The sequence below is a fragment of the Jaculus jaculus genome, chromosome 7, assembly GCF_020740685.1.
Source record: "Jaculus jaculus isolate mJacJac1 chromosome 7, mJacJac1.mat.Y.cur, whole genome shotgun sequence".
In the NCBI taxonomy this organism is placed as follows: domain Eukaryota; kingdom Metazoa; phylum Chordata; class Mammalia; order Rodentia; family Dipodidae; genus Jaculus; species Jaculus jaculus.
The window spans coordinates 114,995,787-115,010,750 of NC_059108.1; the positions used below are offsets into that span (position 1 = coordinate 114,995,787).

General features: G+C 38.6%; 1 protein-coding gene across 1 annotated transcript in view; it reads left to right on the forward strand.

The window, feature by feature from the left end:
• The first annotated feature begins 2,140 nt into the window (after nucleotides 1-2,140).
• Nucleotides 2,141-14,964, forward strand: part of Ppm1a (protein phosphatase, Mg2+/Mn2+ dependent 1A) — a 41,319-nt gene continuing 28,495 nt past the window's right edge. The window contains exon 1 of the mRNA XM_004649237.3: nucleotides 2,141-2,157. The gene's annotated coding sequence lies outside the window, so the exon portion shown is untranslated. The remainder of the gene's footprint in view (nucleotides 2,158-14,964) is intronic.

Genomic DNA, 14,964 nt, shown 5'->3' on the forward strand with positions numbered 1-14,964 from the left:
GAGAAAGGGGGGGTGGAGAGAGAATGAGAATGGGCGCGCCAGGGCTTCCAGCCTCTGCAAACGAACTCCAGACGCATGCGCCCCCTTGTGCATCTGGCTAACGTGGGTCCTGGGGAGTTGAGCCTCAAACCAGGGTCCTTAGGCTTCATAGGCAAGCGCTTAACCACTAAGCTATCTCTCCAGCCCAATGATTCCCTTTTGACTCTGGAGTAAAGTTAAGATTTCTTGGCTTTGCCTTTGACACTTTCTATGACTACATCTCAAGCATGATCTATTTCAACAAAACTGGTTCTTTGCCTTGCTGGAGTACACACTTTAACTTTCTTTCCAGGATATTTACTCATGCTAATTTGCAGCCTGGAATTCTTTTCCTCCTTTAGCTTTTTTTTTCCCCCTCGAGATAGGGTTTCACTGTGTAGTTTCTGGGTGTCCTTGAACTCAAGGCAATCCTCCTACCTCTGCCTTTCAAGTGCTGGGATTAAAGGTGTGTACCACTATGCCTGGCTAGCTTTTTTTTTTTTTTAATCCAAGCTCATTTCTAATATTCCTGCTCCCCAAAGTTTTTCCTGACCACTAGGGCATTTTAGCTGTCTTCCCTATAGTTTTGCAGCAATGTCTGTATTATTTTAAGGCTTTAAACCACATATTTTACTTCCAGGTATTTGTGTCTTAACTATAACTGTTAACTAACTTTGAAAGAGAAAATACAGTAATTTATTTCCGTGGGCTGCCATAGTACTTTGTGGATAGTAGACATTCAGATATTTGGTGAATAAACAAAATCCACTGGCTGTGGGAATTAATTGTTGTAAGAGCAGGTGGTGAAAGTAGTTATAAGCTTTCTGCTAGCAGATACGTCATACCTTAATACGTTACTTTGGCTGAATGTAGATTTTTTTAATGTGAAGAGTATGTAATTCTGAAGTATGACAGAATTCTTGTGTTGGTATTAATTAAGTTGGCTGATTCTGAACCTCAAGTTTCTCTTTTAACTTCCAGTGCTTTGGCTAGGAGGGTTAATAAGGCATTACGCATCTTTTTAAGGATGTTTGACATTAACAAGTATTGTATAGTGATCCTTTTGTCCAGAGGAATATGAGATCACAGGAATGAGACAATGATTTGATTAAAGAAGGGAGGTAATTATTAACTGATTAACTGATTTTATTCAAACCAAACAGATTAGTAACATGTAAATAAGCGATGTTTACATAAACCTCTAAGCTAAACTTTAAAGTCTTACCAAAATGTGAAATCTAGTATTTAGGAAATATATGGTCAAGTGTGGTGGCACACATGTAATCCCAGAACTTGAGGGATAGATGCAAGAAGATGAGAAGTTCATGATCATCCTCATCTATGTAGTCAGTTTGAGGTTAGCTTGGGGTACATGATAATGTACCTCAAGAAAAAAAAAAACACAAGTTATTGGAATATGGTGCTGATGACATCAGAATCATGAATTTGATTTGTATGCCTCTTTTTTCTTCCTTTGACATTAACTAATATCAGTAAGCATTTACTTACCCTATGAGATATTCCTAACATTCGCTTGTATCTTAACAGTAGGAGGAGAGTGAGTCAAAGTGGTTATATATCTGACAGCTAGTAACAGAAACAGTGCATGTCTTGGGATGTTTGGAAGTAACTATGTGGATTATTTATGTCTTATTTTTTAAATATTTTTTGTTCATTGTTATTTATTTATTTGAGAGTGAGAGAGAGAGAGGGGGGGGCAGATAGAGAATGGGCACGCCAGGGCTTCCAGCCACTGCAAATGAACTCCAGATGCGTGTGCCCCCTTGTGCATCTGGCTAACGTGGGTCCTGGGGAATCGAGCCTCGAACTGGGGTCCTTAGGCTTCACAGGCAAGCGCCTAACCGCTAAGCCATCTCTCCAGCCCTATTTATGTCTTATTGTTGCTGTTGAAAGTCTTTGGGCAGCAATGCATCAGAAAATTTGTATGTACTAAGGCTGTGACAGATCTGTTCTACCCAAAAGGTGTATCTTGTGGTGGACTTGAAATCTGAGGTGGTATTGTATACTATGTTTTATTCCAGTGAAATTTTTAGTGAGTTTTAAAACATAGTCATTTTTGTCTTCTTTCTCCTCCTTCCCCCCTTGGTCCTGGAGGTTGAGCCCAGAGTCTCATACATGGTAAGCATACACTGTTTCACTGAACTAATCTTCGTAATTGGGTTTATATTACAGATTATACTGTATATGGGAATTTGAGTATTCAATTATTGGAAATAAAGTCCTTGAAAACAAGGTCATTTTTCACTCATATGAAATAGGGTCTCAATATATATATGATGGCCTAATCTTTTCAGTGTCTTCTGGTTTTCTGATGAATACATGACAGAAAACATTGAAAGTGAGTCAGAAATATATCATAGTATGAGAAAGCATAAATTATGTATAGTTCAGTTTAAGGCTGGTGCTTTATGTTCATGTGTGGTATGTTTTGAGCAGGGACATAGAGAAACATTTTTATTCATGTTTATGTAGCTTTATTATTTTAGTAAACAACTTACTAAAGAACTGTCTTTTCTCTGTCAAAGAATAACATAATTGCTATCAGTTTTCAGTGCCTTGGGCTCTTAGCACAGCTTCTTATTCTTTAGTATGGGTGCTAAAACATTGAATTAAATTTGGTATTGCATTCTGTGCTAATGAAATTAAGAAATTGTTGGTGATAAGTGATACATAATGCATAGCTGTATATTTTGTTTTGTAAGCACAATCTCAAAACTTGTCAGGCTTTGGAAAAGTGTCTTTGTGGCAAGCTATTATTTCTCAAGATGGTCAGCGAAGTGCTCATGTCTTGTAAAGCACTAGAATATTTTTATTATTATTACTTATTTTTATTGACAGCTTCCATAATTATAGGCAATAAACCATAATTTCCTCCCCCTATCACTTTTTCCTTGCAACTCCACTGTCCATCATATCCCTTCATTCTCTCAGTAAGTCTCTTTTATTTTGATGTCATCATCTTTCCTCCTATTATGAGGGTCTTGTCTAGGTAGTGCCAGGCACTGCAAGGTCATGGATATCCAGACCATTGTGTGTCTGGAAGAGTGCATTGTAAGTAGTCCTAACCTTCCTTTGGCTTTTAACATTCTTTTCGCCACCTCTTCCACAATGGATCCTGAGCCTTGGAGGGTGTGATAGAGATGTTTTAAGTGCTGAGCACTCTTCTGTCACTTCTTGTTAGCACTATGGTGTCTTTTGAGTCATCCCAGAGGTCACCACCATCTGAAAAGAGAAGCTTCTCTAACCAAAAATAGGAGTAGTGTTAATACATGTGTCTGAACATTAAGAGAAGTGTTTACCAGGCAGTTTGGTAAGCATAATATATGCATTTAGCCAGACACCAGCAGGTGTTACAAACCTAGGGCTCATGACTTCCCCCATTATAGGTTTTCAGTATCAGGCATGTATTCCCTCCCCATGGAGCTGGCCTCCAGTCCAATTAGAGAGCAGTTAGTTCCCCCATAACAGACACACCACTGTTGCACTCATTTGTTTCATTTGGCCTGGTTTGCCCAACTTAAGGTTTGTAGTATCTACTGTTGTTTATCTCTACCTACGACTTCTGTCTGTCTTTTTTATGGAGCTGCATGTGGCATAGCTTTTCCTGTCTTTCTGTCAGCTGGTCTGCAGGGAGAAGGTTTTTGGCTCAGTTCCAGCAAGATTGCTCAGTTACCTTGCAGCCCAAGCATGTGGAGTCTTCAGCAATAGGGTCTTACATCTATTCCTGGTGGGAGACCAAGAGTCTGGGCAGTGTTCTATAATGTTTTGGAGGCATCAGGGACCTCCCTGGCCAAGATTATTCACTGGAAGGTATCCTATCCCTGAAATTGAAAATTTTGTAGTAACCAGTCTATGGCTTCTGGGTGCACCATTGTCCAACAAGGTAGGTTTCCATATGATTTATTCATATTGTCTTAGATTTTGATTAACCTTCCCCCACCCTTTTACTCACTCTCTTCCTCTGACCTCACTTAGGCCTTTCCCATCCCCAGTAATCTGTTCTTGTACTTAAATATATACAATACCATCCCTTTAAGTTGTCCTTTGTCCTCCCCTCCTTTATAGCCCCTTTGTAGCTTACTGGCCTCAAGCAGTAGAATATTCTTGCCCAGGCGGTTTGGTTGTCATAGGGCCTATCTTAGAAGTGACAGTTGCTTCTGTTCTGTGGTCAATCCACAGCTACCCTTTGTTAGGCCACCTCTCATCTGGCTGTAAAGTTGCTTCCTGATAATGTAAGTCGTACAACTCAACATTCACAAAGACTGATCATGTGCAGGTCAGTAGAATAAAGTGCTCCCCAAATACAAATAGAATTGTTTTATATAGTACAACTCTATTTTTTAAATATATTTTATTATTTGATAGAGAGAGAATGGGCATGCCAGGGCCTCCAGCCACTGCAAACAAACTCCAGACACATGTGCCTCCTTGTGCATCTGGCTTGTGTGGGTCCTGGGGAATCAAACAGGGTCCTTTGGCTTTGCAGGCAAACACCTTAACTGCTAAACTGTCTTCTCCAGGCCAGAAATGTTTTTAAGAGATATTTTTGTTCACATTGATTGAAAATAAATTACCTTGTACTCTGCTTTTAATGTAGAAAGACTTAAAAAATTAACTCATCCATAAATATCTAGTGAATAAGTAGATAAATAGCTTAGGGAAAAAATATGTGGCCTCTAACTGGTAGTCATAACTATATCTTTGTGTTTTTATCCACTCCATTATATTTCCTTTAGCATATTTCATTAATGAAAGTTTGTATCTCATGATGCTCAGGAACTTTTTTAAAAGTTATTGATCAATAGTTGTAAAGCCAAGGATCTTTTTTTCCCCTCTCAATGCTGAGGGTCAACCCAGGTGTGTGCTTGGCAAGGACTGTACCTCTGAGCTATGTCATCCTTGAGTTGAAAATCAAGTGTGTGATAAATGAGCAACAGATTTGTTTCCGGAGTCCATTTTAAATTTATTTTTATTTTGTACTAGAGACTGAACCCAGAGCTTTTCACTAGGTAAGCAAATGCTCAGCCACTGAGCTAAATCCTCAAACCCCTTGTTTGTTGTTTTGTTTTGTTCTTAATATTTTCATTTATTTATTTTGAGAGAGAGAGAGAGAGAGAGAGAGAGAGAGAGAGAGAGAGCGAGCGCAAAGCAGGTAGAGAATGGGTGCGCCAGGGCCTTCAGCCACTAAAAACAAACTCTAGACACATGCACTACCTTGTGCTTACGTGGGTCCTAGGGAATTGAACCTAGGTCCTTTGGTTTTGCAGGCAAATGCCTTAATCTCTAAGTCATCTCTCCAGCTCTGTTTGTTTTTTTAATACTGGAGAAAGAATGAAAGAGAAAGGGCACACCAAGGTGTCCTGCCCTTGACAATGTGCCCAGTACATATGTGCTGCTTTGTGTATCTGGCTTTATGTGGGTACTTGTCAGGCTTTGCCTTTTAGCTGCCATCTCTCCAGCCTCCTTGTTTTGCTTTTAAAAGATGGAATCCGACTATGTTGACTGGCCTGGAACTACTGAACTCAAGAGAGAATTTCCTCATCCTCACTGGGACTGTAGGTGCACTACTGTGTCTGGCCTGATATTTTCATATTCATAACCTAGTATACATATTTCCTTAGGATGAAGCAAAAATAAGCTATGCATTTTATAGAACAACAAGATGGAAATGGTACAATACAGTTTGTTGGCAGGTCATCCTCTTGAGAATGTCTTCCTATGTAGAGAAGACTCACCACTGAAAATGGAAAAGCCACCATGATGGCTGCCATTCATTTGTCCCACATATTTATCACCTATTAAGTGTCATTATGTGCTAAATATTACCGTGTGCACATAAGACACGATTTCTTCCCTTGTGAATTGTAAATCTAAAGGGAGAGAGAACCCATGAGATGCTATGATAAGAGAACTACAGGCTTCCTTGGGCTTATGACCATTGGCAGATCAATTTTGATGTAGGGATTTTGAGAAATTCATTTGGGGTCATGTTGTAATTGTGTGTGTACTTGTGTGTACTTGTGTGGGTGTGCATGTGGAAGCCAGAGGTTGACGACAGATGCCTGCCTTGCTCACTCTCCTCCTCATTTTATTGAGGCAAGTTCTCTCATTTGAGCCTAGGGCTAGCTATACAGCTTGCCCTGTGTATGTCTTGCATGTTGGGATTACAAGTGGCTGCCATGCCCACCTAGTATTTATGTGAATGCTGGGGATCCGAACTCTCTCTGTAGCCCCCTGGATAGAGTTTTGTATGCTGTTAAGTAAAGAAAAAAAGGGGAGGAGGAGAAAACCTTATTCTCAAGTTTTTGTTTTTCCTTCTTACTACCCAGCATCCATATTCCTCCACAAAGTATTGTTATAATTTGTGGACTCAGTAAATGATTGTCTCTTTCTGTCTTGCTGTGATTCAGCAATAGAAATCTGTCCAGTACTATTGGTTACCTTTCTAGTGGGGATATTTCATGTGTGTTAAATATTTAGAATCCCCATGTATGTGTGTGAATGACTGTTTCTCATCTTAAATATTTAGTAAGTTGTATTTTTTCTTCTTTCAACTTAAATATGCAAGGTTACAGCAAATGCTTATAGGTATTCTATAAAAATGTTTAAGAAAAAGAAAGAATGGGGCTTAAAAGATAGCTCAGCAGTTAAAGGCACTTGCTTGCAAAACTTGCCTGCCTAGGTTCCTTTCCCCAGTACCCAAGTAAAGCCAGATGTACAAAGTGGTGTGTGCATATGGAGTTCATTTGCAGTGGCAAGAGGCCCTGGCATGCACTTCCCACCCTACTTTGTTCACAAATAAATAGAATACTAAAAAGAATGAATTGCTGTCAGAATTCAACTAGTAAGAAATTTATACAATTTATAATAAATTAAATTAATAAATTAAATAGAGAATGGGCACGCCAGGGCCTCTAGCCACTGCCAACAAACTCCAGACACATGTGCCACTTTGTGCATCTGGCTTTAAGTGGGTACTGGTGAACCAAACTCAGATACCTAGTCTTTGCAGGTAAGTGCCTTAACCAGAGCCATCTCTCCAGTCCAAGAAATGTTTTTTTAAAAAAGAAAAGATGGCTTTACTCAGGAAGTGAGCTTTTTGTTTCGTGGGTCAGTCTGAATCCTCAAGTACACAAGGATTAAAAGCTAGCAAACTAGGAATTAAAGTCATTCTTGACTTTGTAATATTTATCCAAATATTATCCAAATCTGACAATTTATCCAAAATCGATAAATTTAATTATTTAGCAGATTAGGACAATTGAGATTTAAAAGCCAAAACATTCTTGGAAAACATGAAATAGCTGTATGCTATTTAAATCTTTAAACTAGTTTGTACCTGAGTTTTGAATGAAAATCGTCTACTCGCTAATTTTTATTTTCACTAGAGCCCTCCAACTAAGTTCAGCTCATATTTTTCAGGCAATATAGCCAGTATAGTTGTAAAATTTACTTAAGAACCATATAGACATTCCTTTGTGTAAAAAAAAAAAAAGACAGCTACTTTATCCAGTAATTCAGATCAAACTATATGTGTGGAAAATGTTGATATTTTTTTTATGTCATCAAATATGAAGTAACACTAGAATAGCAAAGCTCTGTGTAACACTATAAAATTGAAACTTGCCATTATCTGTCCAAATTGACTACAATTTGAATACTCATAAATTTTTACCTAATTAGGCAAAGACCAATTATTATTTTAATAATAATCCTCCTGCCTCCCCTTCCCAAATGCTGGGATTACTGACCTGAATTGGGTACCCCTAGGCACAGGGGCTCATGCATGTAGGCAGGTGCTCTGTCAGTTGAGCTCCATCTGGCCTAGAAGAACGGCCTGTAACATACACCTTTGTCTTTGGATGTTCAATTCATTGATTTTAATTTGCTTTTTGAAATGTGTTTTTAAGATTTTATTTTGGGCCAGTTTAACTCATCTATTCATTTACATTAGAATTAGTTGAATTTTTTTAAAAGATTTTATTTTTATTTGAGATGGGGTTGGGGGGAGAAGGTGAGAATGGGCACACCAGGGTCTCTAGCCACTGCAAATGAACTCCAGACGCATGTGCCACCATGTGCATCTGGCTTACGTGGGACTTGGAGAATCGAACCTGGGTCCTTTGGCTTCACAGGCATGTGCTTTAACCACTAAGCCATCTCTCCAGCCCTACTTGAATTTTTGTTGAGGGAAAGGATTTAATTGAAGAAGAGGCTGTAAGATGAACTATTTAGCAGTTGAGAAATTTTTGAATAATTTCCTTTACCTTTAGAAAAATGAGTATATGTTCTGGAGAAATGGCTCAATGGTTAAAGGTATTTGCTTGCAAAGCCTGATGGCCCAGGTTTGATTCCCTAAAAGCCAGATGCAAAAAGTGATTCATCCATCTGTGGTTTGTTCACAGTAGGAGGAGGCCCTTGTTCACCCATGTCCTCTCTCTCTCTCTGTCTCCTCTGTGTCAAATAAATATTTTTAAAAAGAAAAAAATGAATATAAATACTTTCCATATTTAGTATATATTCCATAGCCATTTCCTTTTGACCTGATTATGTAGACTAAAATGTAGAGAAAACCATAGCACTATTCTTAACTTTCTAGGCCACACATTATAATATTCACCTGTATGAAATTTATAGTTCAGAAGCAGGGCGTAGTGGCACACAGCTTTAATCCCAACATTCAGGAGGCTGAAGTAGGAGGATTGCTGTGAGTTTGAGGCTGAGACTCCAGATTGAATTGTAGGTCAGCTGGGCTAGATCAAGACCCTACATCGAAAAACAAAACAAACAAGCAAACAAAAACATACACACACATACACACACACACACACACACACACACACGCTTATACATATATTTCAGTAGTTTTAGTATATTCACAAGAGTTTTGCAACCATTACTACAGTTGATATTTGCTTGGTTTTTTAAAAATATTTTTATTTATTTGAGAGAGAGAAAGGAAGAAAGAAAATGGGCACACCAGGACATCCAGCTGGTGCATATAAACTCCAGACAATGCATCACCTTGTGTGTCTATCTGATTTACGTGGGCCCCGGGGAATTGAACCTGGGTCCTTTGGCTTTGCAGGCAAGTGCTATAATTGCTAAGTCATCTCTCCAGCCTTGGTTTTTGAGACACGTCCTACTGTGTTGCCCAAGGCTGCCTGCCTCACTCAGCCTCCTGAGTAATTGGGATTGCAGGTGTGCGCCACTATGCGTAGCTTTCCCACAGTTGAGTTTGAGGCTGTTTTATAATCCCCATTAGAAACCTTCACTCACTAGCAGGCATTCCCCATTCTTTTCTGTTCTGTCCTTATCAGTCTCCTATTTTCTGTTTATAGATTGCCTATTTTTAATATTTTGTATAAATGAACAGGTAACTTTTGGTGCATGATTTTATCCCTGTGTACATCATGTATGCTTGTGAGAGATAAAATTATAAATGAATTAGCTTTTTTTTTACAGCTTAATGATTGTTACCACCTTTTGTCTAACTAGGAAAAATACTGAATAATTTGGAGATTATATCCAACTTTAACTCAAGAAGAAATAGTATAGCTCAGATCATTTTGTGCCATTCATCCCTTCATTCCCTCTGAGCTGTCATATGGCTTGCTGGGTAGCTTCTCAACCTTTCCCAAAATGCCACTGTAGTGACCCATCCGAAAGTGAAACTCAGTTCACAGAAATGTTTCCCTTTGCAGCTCGCAGCCCTGGGTTCTGTATCTAACTTTCCTAAATTCAAGAAGGAAGAATTAATAGAGGGGAAAATCGAAACTATTGTTTGGGCTAGAGAGGAGTAAAGTGTTAAGAATAGGGTTAGAATGGGGTATTCATATTTCAAAGATGAGGAATTTGTGGACAGTAGAATAAAATTTGGAAGCTGTTTGAAAAACTAATATCTAAGGTATCTAAAGGAAAGAAACAAAAGATTAAGATGAAATGTGATTGAAGATAAAAAGTAGGTTTTTTTTTTGAAATTTTGGCACTGCATTTTGAACGTTAGCCGTTCCTCAGTGAAAGAATGAATCCCCTTTCTGATGAGATTTAGTAACCTTCAGATCTTTTTATTTTCTTTTTTTGGTTTTTTTTTTTTTTTTTTTTTTTTTTTGAGGTAGGTCTCACTCTGGCCCAGGCTGACCTGGAATTCACTATGTAGTCTCAGGGTGGCCTCAAACTCATGGCGATCCTCCTACCTCTGCCTCCCGAATGCTGGGATTAAAGGCATGCACCATCATGCCTGGATTAACCTTCAGATCTTCTGTTTCCACAACATTGTGTAGAATTTTGAAGCTGAGCTATAATTATTTCTCATTTTCTAAGATCCTGAGGTTGGAGCCAGTGCAGAGTAGGAAACCCATATAATCTTGGGGTTTTTATGGAGAAATCTATCAGAGGTCTAAACAGCAAGGTCTCCCTGGGCTTCCAAGTCAAAGGGAAGAGCATCCTGTTCGAGGTGCACTATCCAGTGGGCTGTCTAGTATGTCTGTCATTAGCCAGAAAAATGGAGCTCATTTTAAAAAATTGCTTAGCTTGCTGGGTATGGTGGCACACACCTTTAATCCCAGCATTCAGGAGGCATATAGGAGGATCATCATGAGTTTGAGTCCATCCTGAGACTACATAGTGAATTCCAGGTCAGCCTGGAATATAGTGTGACCCTACCTTGAAAAACTTAAAAACAAAATTGCTCAACTTGATACAAGATCATGGGCTTTCTAGTTTGACCAGAATAATAGATTTTTAAAGGCAGTTTGGAAATGTGCTCCCAACAGATTAGAAATCCACATATCCAAAGTCAGTAGAGTTCTGTAGTAATCCAGAAATCTTGAAAGAGGATGTGAACTATGGGAACTTTTAGTATATGTATTTACCCACTTGATTGTTACACTTTAAACCTTATATTCAATTCCTTACTCTAGAAATATTGCATAGGATATTTTAAAGAAGGTGATAAAAATAGGCTATATTTTCTGTTTTTCTCTTTGACTTACATTTTTTTAAATCTAACTCTTTTTTTAAAATTTACATTTATTTGAGAAAGAGGCAGAGAGAAGGTGAGAGAGGGGGGAGTAACAGAGAGAATGGGTATACCAGGGCATCCAGACACTGCAAACAGATGTGTGCGCCACCTTGTAAATCTGACTTACATGGGTCCTGAGGAATAGAACCTAGGTCCTTTGGCTTTACAGGCAAACGCCTTAACTGCTAACCCTTACCTTGTCTTTTTAATTCTTGCATATTTCTCATAAATTGATTTCTAATTCCACCCATTATCCTACAAATGTTACATTTTATTATTTTTTAATATTTTATTTTTCTTTATTTGTTTGAGAAAAAGAAATAGGCATAGAGAGGGGGAGAGAATGGGTATGCCAGGGCCTCTAGCCACTGCATGTGAACTCCAGGTGCATGTACCTACCCCCTTGTGTATCTGGCTAATGTGGGTTCTGGGGAATCAAACCTGGGCCCTTTGGCTTTGCAGGCAAATGCTTTAACTGCTAAGCCATCTCCCTAGCCTTACCTTGTCTTTTTAGTTCTTGCTTATTTCTCATAAATTGATTTCTAATTCCATCCATTTTCCTGCAAATGTTATATTTTATATTTTATTTTATTTATTTATTTGAGAGAGAGAGAGAATAGGCATGCCAGGGCCTCTAGCTATTGCAAACGAACTCCAGACACGTGTGCCACCTTGTGCATCTGGCTAACATGGGTCCTGAGGAATTGAACCTGAGTCCTTTGGTTTTGCAGGTAAACACCTTAACCACTAAGCCATCCCTCCATCCCAAATGTTGTATTTTAAACCTTACATTCAGGTTTTTTTTTTTTTTTTTCTTTTTCCTTTTTGGTTTTTTGAGGTAATGTCTCACTCTAGCCCAGGCTGACCTGGAATTCACTCTGTAGTCTCAGGCTGCTCTTGAACTCATGGTGATCTTTCTTCTACCTCTGCCTCTTGAGTGCTAGGATGAAAGGTATGTGCTACCACGCCCGGCCCCACGTTGTTTTTTATATCAGAAAAATTACCTTCAATATTTTATGTATAATTTTTAAACAGAATGTGAGAAAGTAGGTTGTATTTTGTTTGGAGCATTGAGATTCATTATTTCATAGATAACATTTATCATTAATTTAAATAGAATGGAAAATAAGTTTATAACATGTATATAATTTCTTTTAGTAACAATGGTTCTTTTATAAAAGATTTCCTATTATAAATCTAAATAAATTTTATAGATGACCTGTCTATAGGAGGAATTTAAGAGTATTTGATGATTTTAACTAGTTAACCTACAAGATTAAGGTATGTGTTTTGCTTTTTTTTTTTTTTAAGAATGTTGAGTTAGAAATCTGGGGAAATTAACGGCTCACCTTAAAGTACTGATTTTCTCTTTTCTGTTTTTGGTTTTCTGAGACAGGATCTCGAACTTGGGATTTTCCTACTTTAGCCTCTCAACTACTTGGAAAATGGTTATGGGCCATCATATTTATTACTGTTATTTCAGAAAGAGAGAGAGAGAGAGGCAGACAGACAGAGTGAATCAGCACACCAGGGTCGCAGCCACTACAATGGAACTCCAGATGGTTGCGCCACATAGTGGGCATGTGCGACCTTGCGCTTACCTCACCTTTGTGCATCTGGCTAATGTGGGATCTGGAGAGTCAAACATGGGTCCTTAGGCTTTGCAGACAAGCGCCTTAATCGCTAAGCAATCTCTCCAGACCTATTATTTATTTTTATGAGAGAGCAAATTGGCACACCAGGGCCTTAGCATATGATAATGGTTGTATAATTTTTTTCCTTTGAACTTTAAGAGATCACATATTAATAAATTATTGTTAGCTCATAGTTTCAAAATGAATTTTGTGATTTATATTATTTTACTCAGGATTATTTGTTTCTGTTAATGAGCATGTTTGCAGTATAATATAGAATTGTTGAAATATACTTCTTTACCTACAGCATTTGTAGGTATTACTTCATTATTGCCTATTACTGGTATTACAAAGAAATCTGAAACCAGCCTAATTTGTATCTTTGGAGGGAAAATAGTTTGACTTGTTACATCTTGAAATTCATTATTTTTACCAAATTATGTTTTGATGTTCATCAATTTCAACTAAATTTATTTTATATTTAATGAGAATGCTAGAATTTACAGGTCTAAAATTTAAATCATCAAGTGTGTGTGTGTGTGTGTGTGTGTGTGTGTGTGTGTGTATCATTCTTAATAATTTAGTTCCTCTTCTATCCTGAGATTTTTTTTGTGTGATATCTACCTATCCTGTTGGATTGGTACTGTGTGTATTGTTTTCTCATAGGTGCGTTTGTCTATATGCTGTTTGCCCTTCTTCTCCATTAATCCCCATCTTACTTTGAAGTCTTTGGATTTTAGGTTTTTTTTTCTTTTTTAATCCATTCAGTTAAATTTAGGATTGCCTACATGGTCGTGGGTGGGAGGTTGTTTATTATTGAATGGGCAACTTCCATTGGCTTATACCACTGATGAACATGACTCCAGCAACCATCAGCTACTCCAGGAGGTGTGGGATCTTATGAACCTTTCTCACATCCATGGTGTAATATTGACAGGCTCAACATTGCATAGGAAACCCTAGCTACTGTGAGTTTATGAGCACTGCAGTCGTGTTATATCCAGAAGACAGCATTCCACAGCCCTCCTTCTCATTATGCTTTTAACATTCTTTCCATCCCCTCTTCTGCAAGGATCCTTTAGCTTTAGAGAAGGTGGTTTAGATGTTCTCTTTAGTGGTGAGCAAACAATAGTCACTTAGCAATTTTGCAAGCTATACAATCCGTCATTTACCTCTGCCCATTATTGTGAAAAACTGTGACTGTGGCCTTGGGCAGTACTAATCTATGGGAACAAATACATATATTTAGAAGGCTGTTTGGCATGTTGCCCTGTTAGCATAACCACAGTAGTAGGAATTTTGGCCCAGTTTACCAGGGAGAAATTTCACTCCTGTGAAGTGGGCCTTAAATCCAATTAGAAAGGAATTGGTTATTCCCATAACACTCATGCCACTGTTGTACCTGTGGAGTTCATAGAGTCCACAGCTGGGTAATACTATTGATAGCTTTTGCAGTATGGTTCGCATTGCTGGTAGAAATCACCCAACCAAGAGCAGCTTCTGGGAAAAAGAGATTTATTTTGGCTTACAGGCTTGAGGGGAAACTCCATGATGGCAGGGGAAAACGATGGCATGAGCAGAGGGTGGACATCACTCCCTGGCCAACATAAGGTGGACAACAGCAACAGGAGGGTGTGCCGAACACTGGCATGGGGAAACTGGCTATAACACCCATAAGCCCGCCCCCAACAATACACTCCCTCCAGGAGGCATTAATTCCCAAATATCCATCAGCTGGGAACCTAGCATTCAGAACACCTAAGTTTATGGGGGACACCTGAATCAAACCACCACATTCCGCCCCTGGCCCCCATAAACTGATATCCATACATGATGTAAAATATGATGCATTCAGTCTGACTTTAAAAGTCCCCATAGTTTTTTTTATCAATCCCAATGATGTTCATACATCCCCATAGTTCAAGATCTTTTAACTGAGCCATAATACCAAAACATAACCTCAAAAAACCCATAATGGCACATAATAAATATTCATGCTGCAAAAATGGGCTGGAGAGATGGCTTAGCGGTTAAGCGCTTGCCTGTGAAGCCTAAGGACCCCGGTTCGAGGCTTGGTTCCCCAGGTCCCATGTTAGCCAGATGCACAGGGGGGCGCATGCATCTGGAGTTCGTTTGCAGAGGCTGGAAGCCCTGGCGTGCCCATTTTCCCTCTCTCCCTCTGTCTGTCTTTCTGTGTCTGTCGCTCTCAAATAAATAAATAAAAATAAAAATTAAATTAAAAAAAATATTCACGCTGCAAAAGATGGC